The 15910-nt window shown below is 39.0% G+C and overlaps 1 non-coding gene and 1 pseudogene across 1 annotated transcript; both read right to left on the reverse strand.

Moving 5' to 3' along the window:
* The window catches only part of LOC141680103 (aquaporin TIP1-2-like), a 139454-nt pseudogene that overhangs the window by 3257 nt on the left and 120287 nt on the right, over window positions 1-15910 (reverse strand).
* LOC141681850 (small nucleolar RNA R71) lies at window positions 1229-1335 on the reverse strand. The gene has a single exon (XR_012559271.1). It is a non-coding gene; the product is annotated as a small nucleolar RNA R71 (small nucleolar RNA).

Raw genomic sequence — 15910 nt, forward strand, 5'->3', positions numbered from 1 at the left:
ATGCTAGCATAGGTTCATGTACGTTGTGCATGATTAGTGGGTAACTCTAACAGTTTTATTTGCCCTATGTAATCAAAAAGAATAACTTGTGCTTAAATCGTTGTGTTGTCAATTTCTGTAGACATATGGGGACTCAACATAATTGATGACTATTCAACTTCTATCTTAATTGTGGATGCTTGGTAGAATGGTATTAGTACAATGAAAGTTGGCTTTTATCAGTTTCGTGTTATTCGATTAATATCATCACTGTCACATGCTAAAGGTAATAACAATGGCTATAGAAGGAAGTAATAATGAAGTTGTGATCTCATGAGTGTTTATTATTGATAAATTGAAGTGTTAGTTAAGTGGTTAATTAAGTAGTTAATTATAGTTAATATTTAATCAACAGTTTTAAGTGTTATTATCTTAACATTGAGAAGTAATCATACATTGGTGAGTGAGTTTAATTAGACAATAATTTAGTCTGAGTCTCTGAGGGAACGAACTAGAAAGTATTCTATATTACTTGCGAACGCGTATACTTGCGTGAATATTAGCGCGTGTTTTCGCCCTAACAAGTTTTTGGCGCCGCTGCCGGGGACTCGGCGTATTTGTTTAGTTTATGTACTTACCATCATTGGTCATTAGGACTCAGTGATTAGGACGTAGTAGTTACTTATTTTTTTCGGTTGTGTTTCAGGTACTTTAGCAAGCGTTTATGCAAACTCGTTCTCGTGCTCGCAAGAGGACTTTAGATACAGCTGAGGAGACAGACGAAGTTCTTGATATTCCGGAGAAGTTAGATTTTGAGGATTCGGATTCAGGAACTGAGCAGAAAGAACCAGTAAACATGGGAGATCGTATTGTTCAAGCTGATCCAGCTCTTATGGATTTTTCTCGGCCTAAAATTGATGACATTCAGTCAAGCATCCTTCATCCGGCTATTCAAGCTAACACCTTTGAAATCAAGCCGGGCACTATTCAGATGGTGCAGAATTCTGTTTCTTTTGGAGGAGCGGCAACTGAAGACCCCAACATGCACATAAGGAATTTTGTCGAGATCTGCAGCACTTTTAAGTATAATGGCGTGACTGATGAGGCTATCAAGTTGAGGCTTTTCCCATTCTCACTAAGGGACAAGGCTAAAGACTGGTTACATTCTGAACCAGCTGGGTCCATCACTACGTGGCAAGATCTTGCGCAAAAGTTTCTGGTGAAGTTTTATCCGATGGCAAAGACTGCTGCTATGAGGAGTGCTCTTACTCAGTTTGCGCAGCAACCTACGGAGTCTATGTGCGAGGCTTGAGAACGCTACAAGGAAATGTTGAGAAAATGTCCACATCATGGAATGCCGGATTGGATGGTGATCACTGGTTTCTATAATGGTTTGGGGGCCCAATCTCGGCCCATGCTCGATGCAGCAGCTGGAGGCGCCTTATGGGCTAAAAGCTATACTGAGGCGTATAATCTTATCGAGACGATGGCTGCAAATGAGCATCAAAACCCAACTCAGAGGATGACGTCAGGCAAGGTAGCAGGTATTCTGGAAGTTGATGCAGCCACCGCTATTGCAACCCAGCTCCAAGCGCTATCAATGAAGGTTGATTCTCTGGCTACGTATGGAGTTAATCAAATAGCTATGGTTTGTGAGCTTTGTACAGGTTCTCATGCTACGGATCAGTGTTCTCTTGTAAACGAATCTGTTCAGTATGTGAATAATTATCAGCGACAACAGCAGCCTGTGCCAGTGACCTATCATCCTAACAACAGAAATCATCCAAATTTCAGCTGGGGGAATAATCAGAATGCTATTCAGCCACCATATCAGCAAGGAGTGAGTAAACAGTTTAACCCACCTGGATTCCAGCAACCTCAGCAGTATGCTACAAGGCAATCATATCCTCAACAAGGAAGTGCAGCTGCACCTACTAGTGCTGATTTTGAGGAACTTAAGCTGTTGTGCAAGAGTCAGGCGGTTTCTATCAAGACCTTGGAAAATCAAATCGGTCAATTAGCCAATGCAGTGCTCAATCGTCAACCTGGCACTCTTCCCAGTGACACGGAAGTACCAGGTAGGAAGGAAGCTAAAGAGCAAGTCAAGGCTATTACCTTAAGGTCTGGAAAAGTAGCTGATGCTGAAAAGGCAAAAGAAGTAGAAGCTGAAATTAGAGGTGAAGAATCTAAGCAAAAGGAGAAAGCGGCGGAACCAAGGAAGACTACTGTTGAACACACTCTGCCTGAGGCTAATACAGGGGAGAAACAGCTCTATCCTCCACCACCTTTTCCTAAGAGATTGCAGCAACAAAAGCTGGATAGACAGTTCGGGAAGTTTCTGGAGGTGTTCAAGAAACTTCACATCAATATACCTTTCGCTGAGGCTCTGGAACAAATGCCTAGTTATGCGAAGTTTATGAAGACTATTCTTTCAAGGAAGGTGAAACTGGATGACCTTGAAACCGTTGCTCTCATGGAAGAATGCAGCGCTGTTCTGCAATAAAAGTTACCACCAAAACTGAAAGATCCAGGGAGCTTCACCATTCCTTGCACAATTGGCAATCTGACGTTTGACAAGTGCCTTTGTGATTTGGGAGCAAGCATTAATCTGATGCCGTTGTCGATCTTTAAAAAACTGGATCTGCCTGATCCAAAACCCACGTACATGTCACTACAATTGGCTGACCGTTCCATTACTTACCCAAGGGGCATAGTTGAGGATGTGCTCGTCAAAGTGGATAAGCTCTTCTTTCCTGCAGATTTTGTTATTCTGGATTTTGAGGAAGATAAGAAGTTTCCCATAATCTTGGGAAGGCCTTTCTTGGCTACTGGCCGTACCTTGATAGATGTGCAAAAAGGTGAACTTACTATGCGGGTCCAAGATCAGGATGTGACCTTCAACGTATTCAAGGCAATGAAATTCCCTATAGAAGATGAGGAGTGCTTAAAAGTGGATGTGATTGATTCTGCGGTTACTTCGGAACTCGATCACATGCTAATGTCTGATGCATTGGAAAAGGCCTTAGTGGGGGATTTTGACAGCGATGATGAAGATAGCAACGAGCAATTACAATATCTGAACGCTTCTCCCTGGAAGCGAAAGCTGGACATACCATTTGAATCTCTTGGTACTTCTGACCTCAAGAACGCTGAAGGGAAGCTCAAACCATCAATAGAGGAAGCACCTACCTTGGAGCTCAAGCCATTACCTGAACACTTGAGGTATGCTTTTTAAGGTGATTCATCTACGTTACCTGTTATTATCTCATCTGACCTTTCAGGTAGTGAGGAAGACAAGCTCTTAAGGATTTTGAGAGAATTCAAATCGGCTATAGGATGGACCATAGCAGACATCAAGGGGATAAGTCCTTCATATTGTATGCATAAAATTCTGCTAGAGGAAGGTAGTAAGCCAACTGTGGAACAGCAGCGAAGACTGAATCCCATCATAAAGGAGGTGGTGAAGAAAGAAATTCTGAAATGGCTAGATGCAGGCATCATTTATCCTATTTCTGACAGCTCATGGGTGAGCCGCGTACAATGTGTACCTAAGAAGGGAGGTATCACTGTGGTCGCAAATGAAAAGAATGAGCTCATCCCTACTCGAACAGTTACAGGATGGAGAGTATGCATGGATTATAGAAAATTGAACAAAGCCACAAGGAAGGATCACTTCCCTCTTCCATTTATTGATCAGATGCTTGACAGATTGGCGGGACATGAGTATTTTTGTCTTCTGGATGGTTATTCCGGGTATAATCAGATTTGTATTGCACCAGAGGATCAGGAAAAGACTACCTTCACTTGTCCATTTGGCACATTTGCTTTTCGCAGAGTTTTGTTTGGGTTATGTGGCGCCCCGACCACCTTTCAGAGATGTATGATGGCTATATTCCCTGACATGATTGGAAATAACGTTGAAGTGTTCATGGATGACTTCTCCGTCTTTGGACACTCATATGATGAATGTTTGAATAATCTGCGCGCCGTACTCAAAAGATGCGTGGAAACTAATTTGGTGCTTAATTGGGAGAAATGTCACTTTATGGTGCGTGAAGGCATTATCCTTGGGCATAAGGTCTCTAGCAAGGGTCTGGAGGTGGACAAGGCCAAGGTGGGAGTCATTGAAAATCTTCCCCCACCTAATTCTGTGAATGGAATCCGTAGTTTTCTTGGTCATGCGGGTTTTTATCGGCGATTCATCAAGGACTTTTCAAAGATATCTAAGCCGTTGTGCAATTTGCTTGAGAAAGATGTGTCGTTCAAATTTGATGATGAATGTTTGGCAGCATTCGAGACTCTCAAGAAGAGTTTGATCACGGCACCAGTCATTACAGCACCAGATTGGACAGAACCATTTGAGATGATGTGTGATGCGAGTGATTATGCGATAGGTGCAGTTCTGGGACAGCGCAAGAAAAATCTCTTCCATGTGGTCTACTATGCGAGTAAGACTTTAAATGGTGCCCAATTGAACTACACCACTACTGAGAAGGAGCTTTTGGCTATAGTCTTTGGCTTTGAGAAATTTCGATCTTATCTGCTTGGTACGAAAGTAACAGTATTCACTGATCATGCAGCTATTTTCTATCTGGTTTCTAAGAAGGATTCGAAGCCGAGACTCATTCGTTGGGTGCTTTTACTTCAGGAATTTGAGTTAGAGATCAAAGATAGAAAAGGTACTGAGAATCAAGTAGCTGACCATCTCTCCAGGTTGGAGAATCCCGATTCTACTTCATAAGATAGGACGTTAATCAATGAATCTTTTCCGGATGAGCAGTTGTTTGCAATTCAGGAGGAAGAACCATGGTTTGCAGATATTGTAAACTATCTCGTCAGCAATATAATGCCTCCTAATTTGACATCCGCTCAAAAGAAGAAGTTTCTGCATGAGGCGAAGTGGTATATGTGGGATGAACCATATTTGTTTAGACAGGGAGCTGACCAGATCATCAGGAGATGTATCCCGTTCTGTGAGACGGAGGGGATATTACGAGACTGCCATTCCACGGTTTATGGTGGACACTATGGCGGTGAGAAGACGGCAGCTCGTATTCTGCAAGCAGGTTTTTTCTGGCCTACTTTGTTCAAGGATGCTCATCAGTTTGTTTTAAGGTGTGAACGTTGCCAAAGAGTGGGAAATTTGTCAAGGAAGGATGAAATGCCATTAAATGTGATGCTTGAAGTCGAGGTCTTTGATGTATGGGGAATCGATTTCATGGGGCCTTTTATCTCGTCTTGCAATAATCAGTACATCTTGCTGGCAGTCGATTATGTCTCAAAATGGGTCGAAGTTAAAGCTTTACCGACAAATGATGCAAAGGCAGTGCTAAATTTTCTTCATAAGCAAATTTTCACAAGGTTTGGAACACCTCAGGTAATCATAAGTGATGAAGGATCACATTTTTGCAACCGTAAGTTCGATTCTATGATGCAGCGTTATAATGTGAATCATCGAGTAGCTACTGCCTATCATCCGCAAACAAATGGTCAAGCGGAAGTGTCTAACAGAGAGATAAAGCGCATTCTAGAGAAGGTTGTTTGTCCGTCAAGGAAGGATTGGTCTTTAAAGCTCGATGAAGCTGTTTGGGCTTACAGAACAGCATACAAAACTCCACTTGGGATGTCACCGTTCCAGTTGGTGTACGGTAAGGGATGTCATCTACCTGCGGAGCTTGAGCATAAGGCCTACTGGGCATTGAAGAAGTTGAACCTGGATTTAGATGCAGCTGGTAAGAAAAGAATGCTTCAGCTTAATGAGCTGGATGAATTTCGACTTCAAGCGTACGAAAATAACAAAATGTATAAGGAAAAGGTGAAGAGGTGGCACGATAGGAAGCTACATCCTAAGTCATTTGTGCCAGGGCAACAAGTTCTTTTATTCAACTCTCGGCTCCGACTTTTTCCTGGGAAGTTGAAATCAAAGTGGTCTGGACCTTTTATTGTCAAAACTGTGTTTCCACATGGAACGGTGGAAATTTTTGAGAATGATCCGGACCAAGCATTCAAGGTTAACGGTCAACGGTTGAAGCACTACTATGGGGACATGGCAAACCGAGAAGTGGTTAGCGCCATTTTGTTGACTACTTGAGCAAGGTACGAAACGTCAAGCTAATGACGAAAAAAAGCGCTGCGTGGGAGGCAACCCATGAATTATTGTTACAGGAACCCTTAGAAGTTAATAACCTATCCAAAAACACAAAAAAATCAGAAAACAGGGGCTGAAAAAAAAAATTCCAGTGACCCCCTGCGCGCCCGCGCAGCTAAGCTGAGCGGCCGCGCAGCAAGCTGAGCGGCCGCGCAGCAAGCTGTGCGCCCGCGCAGCTATGCTGAGCGGCCGCGCAGGGGTCAAGGACCAGAAATTTTTTTACAGTTCAGAAAAAAAAAAAAAACAAACAAAAACAAACACAAAAACAGTTTTAGCCCATAAACCCACGATTTGTTCCCACTACCCCATCATTTTATCCCTTAATTCCCAAACCCTAATCTAATCCACACCCTATATATACATACACCTATCCTACATATCTCCCACAAAACTTCCTACACTTAAACCCTCTCACAAACATCAAATATCAGTTCTTACACGCTTTTATTCACGAATCAATGGCACCCAAGAGAGCACAGCTGTTGTGGGGAATTCTGAATGAGGAGTACTATGTGGACCTTGGTGAGTTTGTCTACCAAGGAATTCTGAAGTTTTTGAGGGGAGCAAAGCATATGAACATCCCTTATGCATCTACGGTTACGAAGCTATGCCGAGCAGTGGGAGTGAACTGGCCGGCTCATGAGCAGTTGCAGTTGCCAGCCGCTCCGATTGATTCTGGCACTCTGAATGGGATGCAGGAGTGGACCGGTGGTGAGCCTGAGGAGCATGGGCTGGGTTATCGTCTTCCAGGAGGGCATCCAGCACGAGGTACTACTATAGCCAGGCCAGGGCGTGATGAGGCTGGTTCTTCGAGAGCTCAGGAGGGTGCTGGGATGGTTGATGCCCAGTATAGGAGGCTTTCACGGCGGATGGATGCCATGTATGAGACGCAGAGCAGGTTTGCTCAGGAGCTCACCCTTGCATTAGGGACTGCTTTTCGAGGCTTTGGAGCTGATATCCAGTGGCCAGTTTTTGGTGAGGACTCTGCATACCCGCCGCCTGATACTCCACCCACTGAGGGTGATGATGATGATGACTCCGAGTAGGTATACCCTGTGTTCCTTTCTACTACTTTCACTGAGGACAGTGAAGATTTTTAGTTTGGGGGTGGTAGTTAAGGAATATTGTGTGTGTGTCATTTAGTTGCATATTCATGATAGTTTAGTTCATATAGTTGCATAATTTATGCCATATAGTTTTTTTTATGAATGTCATGTAGCTCATGCATTTACCATGATCCCTTTTGCAATGATTTATCGACTGAATTGTGATATTGATGCGAGTGTAGTGATAGCATTAAAGTGATATTAAGTTGTGTAGGTTGATATGCATGCTAGAAACAATTGTAAGTCCACTAAGTCTTAGAGAATGCGAAAGGGCTAGATTGTGTTATGATTTGGTTGTTTTCAAGGTCAATCTACTTATTATGCTTAGAATTCGATTATAGGTTCTTAGTGATAAAGACATGAAAAAGAAAAATTTTGGAGAAAAAAATATGGAAGTTGTTGCTAGTTGTGGCTAGGCGTCAAATGGCTAGTAGCCGGCTCGCGTATGTTGCGAGTAGTCTAGGGTTGAGCAAGATGGAGCGAAACGCACTTGCTCAGAAGTTAAAAAAAAAAATTGCATAATTGATCAAGAGTGGGCTCTTTGGTATTCGAGTTATTAAGTTCATAGGGGACTTTGTGCCTAGTGACCTAAGGCTTTTAGAGTCTGGGATCTGCTAACCTAACGCTCGTTACATGGATACCATTATATAAGTCTTTTGTGGACCTCACTCATTGCACGGTGAAATAAGCATTTGAGTTGTAAATAAAAAGCACGATTCCGTAGTAAGCTCCAGAGTTCTTGTAGTGTTGAATATCACTTTGTGCCTAGAATTTTTTTATTCTTTGTATAATCGTAGGATTGCCTTGAGGATAGTCTAGTCATAGTAATTGGTCTAGTTCCGAAGCATATCTGTTAAGCATTTGCACACACCACGTTTCTGGCAGTATGTCCGTTTGTATGAGTTTATTGATCTTTAGTTGTCTAACTGCATTCGTTGAGATGTGGCAATTTGGTTGATTAATTATAGTAAGGGGGATCGCTGCATTTTCATATAGATTGCATTCATGCATATTTTTATTTGTTTTTGAGTCTGTGACGCTTGAGGGCAAGCATCGAATTAAGTTTGGGGGTGTGATAAGTGGCATTTTATACCACTTAGAACGTCTTAAAATGGCTTAAATTGATGTCTTGAAATCAAGTATTTTGTGTATTTGATGCGTTTTTCTAGTGTTTATGCATTTCAGGGTATTAGTTGTATTTCGGGGGAGGAATCATCAAGAATAAGCCTTGGCATGTGTTCACCATTGCGAGAGGAAAGGAACGGGCAGATTACGGCGAAGAAACGGAGCAAACTTGGATTTTTTCCAGTAGAGGCCTGCGCGCCCGCGCAGCTATGCTGAGCGGCCGCGCAGGGTCGGGAATTTTGCTGAATTATTTTAGACTTCTACTTCTGTTTGGCTTCCAACTTCTATGTAATCTGAGTTTTATGGGACTATTATATAAGTAGATTTGAGACGTTTTCACAGGGGAATTGGAAGAAGAAGAAGATTGTGTTTTACGCAAGAAGCGAAGGAGATAAGGAAGAAGACCGATTTAGCACACCGCAACGAAGAGGAAGCATATTTTCTTGTGATTCTTGTTTCGTTGTAACGTTGGATGCTAGTTTTCTTGCTTTGACTTATTTACTCTTGTGACGTACTCTGTTTTAATATAATTAGTTTAGTTATTATTTTCTTGTGTTTGTTTATCATGATTTCATATGAACCCATGATGGCGATAAGTTCTATTATGGGCTAATCGTGATCATGGGGTTGCAACGGATTTATTATGGAATTCTTTAGTTAATTGTTTAATACTTTAGTGTGTGATGATTATTTGATATCTAGTATTGGTTGTGCGTATTCGTCTTATGTGCGTCGCGAACATATAAGATAGGGTGTTAATCTCTTGTGAAGCGACAGTGGATCTTGAGATTTAGAACTTGCCATGCTAGCATAGGTTCATGTACGTTGTGCATGATTAGTGGGTAACTCTAACAGTTTTATTTGCCCTATGTAATCAAAAAGAATAACTTGTGCTTAAATCGTTGTGTTGTCAATTTCTGTAGACATATGGGGACTCAACATAATTGATGACTATTCAACTTCTATCTTAATTGTGGATGCTTGGTAGAATGGTATTAGTACAATGAAAGTTGGCTTTTATCAGTTTCGTGTTATTCGATTAATATCATCACTGTCACATGCTAAAGGTAATAACAATGGCTATAGAAGGAAGTAATATTGAAGTTGTGATCTCATGAGTGTTTATTATTGATAAATTGAAGTGTTAGTTAAGTGGTTAATTAAGTAGTTAATTATAGTTAATATTTAATCAACAGTTTTAAGTGTTATTATCTTAACATTGAGAAGTAATCATACATTGGTGAGTGAGTTTAATTAGACAATAATTTAGTCTGAGTCTCTGAGGGAACGAACTAGAAAGTATTCTATATTACTTGCGAACGCGTATACTTGCGTGAATATTAGCGCGTGTTTTCGCCCTAACATCTTGCCAGTTCATTTAGATTATCTTGCCGAAAGTCCTATCAGTTCAATTGATAGTCCTACCGAAAGTCTTACCAGTTCAAATGATTGTCATGCTGAGCTAAATGGATTGTCTTGCCAATTAAAATCACATGATTTAATATAAAACACAACAGCTATTTTTTCAAGAGGAGCAGAGCATTAAATATATCATTCAGCAGAACACAGAACAAAAGAAACCTGCAGAGAAATTATTACAAATTTACAGATCATTTATTTCTAGTATTTATTGTTAAATCCAATCCACTATAAATACTTTTCTTGTTCTTGTGTAACTATCTAGCGGATCGAAATCCCTAGAACTTAATCTCAAATCGCTTTTAGCATTTGATCTTTTTATTACAATAATAGAAAAAGTTCATGTCGAATTTATTCTAGATTTGTGATAATTGATTTGAGATTAATCCCTTGTAAACGATACCGTTGTTGTAACACCTTTCAAGTTTAATAATAATTTTATTTAATTTGAATTTTGTTTCACCTTTTTTATTCCGCATTTTATCCGATTAAACGGTATTGTTTGTATTCAACCCCCCTTCTACAAACATATTGAGACCTAACAATTGGTATCAGAGCCTTCTGATTAACGAACAAATCAAGATCCTAGACTTTTGTGTTTCTTTCACTCCTTGAATTTTTATTTACTCAAAAATTCATAATGACTACACAAAAAGTTGGAACCGTTAAAATTCCACTATTCGATAAAGAAAATTATGTTATGTGGAAGAAGAAGATGCTATTGTTTTTACAAGTTGCAAATTCCAAATATCTGGAAGTGTTAAAGAAGGGTCCTAAAATTTCGATGGTTATTGAACCAGAGGTAATAGAAAATGATGTGGTGATTACCAAAGCAAGAACTTATGTGAAAGATCCTGAGGATTTTTCTCCTGCTGAAAAAGAAGAAGCCTCCCTGGATGCTAGCCTTCAATTAATTTTAGTAGATTCCCTTGATCCCTTGATGAATAGACATGTGATGAACTGTAAAGATTCCAAACATATCTGGGAAACTATTGAGGTTATTAATGAAGGCACAGAGGAAGTTAGGGAGAACAAGTTAGAAATCCTAACCTCTGAGTATGAATACTTTAAATCCAATCCAGGAGAAGGAATCACTGAAGTGTTTGAGAGGTACAATGCATTGATCAACAACCTGAACATTAATGGTAAATACTATTCCATCAGGGAGGTCAACAAAAAGTTCCTTTTAATACTGCCAACTCATCTCGAACATAGAATCACTGCCATAAGAGAAGCAAGAGATCTGAGTGAGATTTCTTTGGAAAGGCTCTATGGTGTGTTAAAGACTTATGAGTTGGAGCAGATTCAGCAGAAGGAAGTTTACGGGAAAGGAAGAGTGGTCAGCACGTCTACTGCTCTAGTAGCTGATGAACAACAACAACAACCACAATATCAACAACAATCTCAACAGTCAGAAAGAATGGTACAGTCATCCAAGGTTGAAGAAAATGTGATAGTAGCAGAATTTGATCCTCCTACTACAAATCAATCAGGAGATGATTTTTATTCCTTGGAAGAACTGGAGCAATTGGAGGATGAGTCAATGGCCCTGATTGTCAAGAGATTCTCAAATGTCAGATTCAAAAGGAATCCCAAGTTCAAGTACAAGTCCAACTACAACAGATTCCAGAAAGGTGGATCTTCATCCTCTAACACCAGCAGTGTTGGGTACAAAACAGGGATGGTTGATCAAAGCACCTTTCGATGCTTCAACTGCAATGAGTTGGGACATTTTGCCACAGAATGCAGGAAGCCAAAACAAGTTAGGAAGAACTCTTACGATTCTAATCAGAAGAGTAAATCTGAAAGGGCTTACCTGGAAAAGGGAAGAAGCTGGGATGATACTGACAGTGAAGATGAAGAAGTTGGGAATCTTGCTCTCATGGCTAGTGATGCAAACACCTCATCGTCAAGAAAAGAGGGCATTAAACAGGTACAATCGGTAGTGTGGATTCTTGACAGCGGATCGTCAAGACATATGACCGGAGATAGAGCCCTGCTATCAAATGTTATTGAGAAAGCTGGCGCAGTGGTTACCTTTGGAGATAACAGCAAAGGTTTAACGGAGGGATATGGCTATTTGCTAGCTGGAAATGTTATCATTGAAAATGTGTATGTTGTGCAAGGACTTGAACACAATCTGCTTAGCATTAGTCAGTTCTGTGACAACGGCTACAATGTTTTATTCGACAAGCTGAAGTGTCAGATTCTGCACAAGAAAAATGAAAAACCCTCCTTGATGGGAATCCGGAAAGGAAATCTGTTCGTAGCTGACATGAACTCTGGAAGCAATCCTGAAGTCAATTGTTTCTATGCAAAGGCATCGTCAGATGAGAGTTGACTATGACACAAGAGACTTTCTCATCTCAATTTCAAAATAATGAATTCTCTTGTCAAAAGAGAATTGGTCAGAGGTCTGCCTTAGCTGGAATTCTCCCCAGAAGGACTATGTGAGGCTTGCCAGAAAGGAAAGTCAAAGAAAGCAAGTCACAGAGGCACTGACACATCCTCCATAACTGGTGTTCTACAATTATTGCACATGATCAAGAATCAGAACATGATCAAGAACCTGAGGTTGTTGCTGGTGAAGAACCTGTTAATCGTGATGAAACTCAAGGTAATGGTGATGGAAACTTTGGCAATAATGGAGATATTACTGCTACTGACGGAGAATTTTCAAGTCAATATGGCAACAACTCAGGGGGAGATGCTGAAGGATCAACTAGTAGGACACAACATCCCAATGAATTTCAAGGCGAATCATCAAGATCAAATCTTCCAAGACAGACTGTCTGGAATAAAGCTCATCCTTTTGAGTTGATTATTGGTGATCCAGATGTTGGTGTCAGAACTAGACGTGCTACTCAAAATGAGTGTCTGTTCTCAGGATTTCTTTCTGAGATGGAACCTAAGAAGATTGAGGAAGCACTGACTGATCCAGATTGAGTGATTGCTATGCAAGATGAACTCAATTAGTTTGAACATCAACAAGTCTGGAAACTGGTACCTAGACCTACTCACAAGAAAGTTGTTGGTACTCGATGGGTATTCAGGAATAAACTAGATGAAGATGGTGTGGTTACAAGAAACAAAGCAAGACTGGTAGCTAAAGGGTATTTTCAAGCTGAAGGCATTGATTATGATGAAACCTATGCTCCAGTGGCTAGACTAGAGGCCATCGGGATATTTCTGGCATTTGCAGCATTCTCTAACTTTAAAGTTTATCAAATGGATGTCAAGAGTGCCTTTCTGAATGGAAAGCTGGATGAAGAGGTATATGTAGAGCAACCTCCTGGTTTTGAAGATCCGGATCATTTGGATTTTGTCTACTTTCTGTTCAAGGCTATCTATGGACTCAAACAGTCTCCGAGAAAATGGTATGACACTCTCTCTGAATTTCTTATTGAAAATAGCTTTATTAGAGGTGTCATAGACAAAACTCTTTTTTCTAAAAAGCATAAGAATGATACAATATTAGTCCAAGTCTATGTGGATGATATAATATTTGGGTCTACTAATGATAATCTCTGTAAGAGATTTGCTAAGTTAATGCACATCAAATTTGAAATGAGCATGATGGGAGAGCTGAAGTTCTTTCTTGGATTACAAGTAAATCAAAGGTTAGATGGAACTTTTATTTGTCAATCCAAGTATCTCAAGGAACTCCTCAAAAAGTACAATCTAGAGGATTCTGCATCAGCAAGGACTCCGTCAACTACAGCTGTCAAGCTTGGACTATGTGAAAACTCCATTAAGGTAGATGTCACAAGCTACAGAGGTATGATTGGATCGTTACTCTATCTTACTGCAAGTAGACCAGATATTATGTATGCTACATGCTTATGTGCAAGGTTCCAAGCGGATCCTAGAGATATTCATCTCGTTGATGTTAAACGAATCTTAAGATATCTTAAGGGAACACCAAATCTAGGTATTTGGTACCCTAAAGAATCTGGTTTTAACCTTGTTGGATATACAGATTCAGATTACGCAGGAAGTGTTGTTAATAGGAAAAGCACCTCAGGGAGTTGTCAATTCCTAGGTAGCAGACTAGTCTCATGGTACAGCAAGAAACAGTAAACAGTTTCAAATTCAACGGCTGATGCTGAATATATTGCTGCTGGAAGCTGCTGTGCTCAGATCTTGTGGATTAGGAATCAGCTACGGGACTATGGCTCTGTATTGAACAAAATACCTATTCTATGTGACAATACAAGTGCAATAGCCATCACCAACAACCCTGTGCAGCATACAAGGACCAAGCACATTGACATCAGGTATCATTTTATTAGAGAGCACGTCATGAATGGTATTGTTGAACTATTTTTTGTTCCAACAGAAGAACAAATAGCAGATATTTTCACTAAACCTCTTGATGAATCCACATTTACCAAATTAGATGGTAAATTGGGTATGTTGAATAGCTTTAGCGATTAAACGTGTGAATATCTGAAATCTGTTCTTGAGTGAATTTACAAATGAATTTTTCATAAATGAAAAATTCATTTGCAATTTTATTTTATCATTTTCCAAAATTTCTTGCTTATTTCTATATAATTTTTATTATCTTATATTATTTATTTACTCAACTTGTTAATTTTAATGTCTCAGAATATTTTATTTTCTCTAAAAATATTTTTCTATGAATTTTATTTGCTAAAATTCAAAAGAAATCTATTTTTAGACTGAAAATATAATTATCTCTGAAATATTTTAATTATTTAAATATTTTCTACCATATTCATTTCAGTTTTCTGTAATTGTAATATTTTCTATATTCTGTGTTTTTTATGTGTTTTTAACTGAAATGACAATCGGCAAGACTATTTCAATTATCTTGCTAAAAGTCATTCCAGTTTAACAGTTTTTATTTTAATTATTCAGTATATTTATATAAATACTTAATTTGTTTTATACTAGAATGACAATCGGCAAGACAATTGAAATTGTCTTGCTGAAAGTCATTCCAGTAGAAATACATGTTTATTTTTAATTCAGTTTAATTTTATAACTGGCAAGACAATCGGTATGACTATTGATTGTCATGCCAGTAATAAAATTAATATCAGATATTTTGTGTTTTATTTTGTACTGGTATGACAATCGGTATGACTATCAGATTGTCATACCAGTTATATATTATTACTATTTTTTGTTTTTATTTTCTCAATTTGCCCAGTATGACTATCGGTATGACAATCGGTAAGACTATGCCGAATTGTCATACCAGTTGTCTATTCAGTGTCTCTTTGTCTTGTTAATTCATTCAGTTCTTGTTTTTTTCAAATTCCATCAGTTTTTTTTCTCTCATTCTCTCTCTCTCTCTCTCTCTCTCTCTCTCTCTCTCTATTCGAACAGATCAAAACTGCCTCCTTTGTCTTCCTTGCTCGAGGTTTTACTCAGCATACAAAATCATCACTCCTGTGATATATACACTCACGTATATATATACAGAAGTGCTGTCGATTTTTTGTTAAAAAAAAAAATCAATTTGTGTTTGTTTGATTTTGGGTAATTCTATTGAATTTTGTTTGGTGTCTTGTGCGTTTTTTCAAATCTGCTTTTGTGAGTTAAGAACTTTAAAGAGATACATTTCTTTCTAAATTTTTCGAATATAATTGATTTAATTCGAATTACTAAATTAATTTAATTAATTCGAATTTTCTTAATATTACTCTTAAAATTCTAAAAGTGTGTGTCTTATTATTATTTTTAAAATGGCTCTCAATTTCCAAATTGTTTCGCATAATCTTGTTAGTTATTTTCATCCAGATAAATGTGATCTAGAAAAATTTAAGCCGTGGATTAGATTTTTAAATGACCATTCGATTGTTAGCTCTGCTATTAAATCAAATGTGATTTTAAATGTTGATCTGCTCAGACTGATTTGTACAACCTCTACTGTGGCCGATGATTTTAAATCTTTTTCATTCACCGTGGCAAACACACAATATGTAGTTGATGAAACAGTCGTCAATCGAGCGTTAAATTTTCCTATGGACAATTTCTGTAATTTGCCCTCTGAAAATGATATTTCAAACTTTTTCCATGCTATTCACTATCAGGGGTGATTAATTTAACCAAGTTATCAAAATCCAATTTGGTTTCTGAATAGGACATTTTCTTCGATACT

The sequence above is a fragment of the Apium graveolens genome, chromosome 8 (genome assembly GCF_009905375.1).
Source record: "Apium graveolens cultivar Ventura chromosome 8, ASM990537v1, whole genome shotgun sequence".
Lineage (NCBI taxonomy): Eukaryota > Viridiplantae > Streptophyta > Magnoliopsida > Apiales > Apiaceae > Apium > Apium graveolens.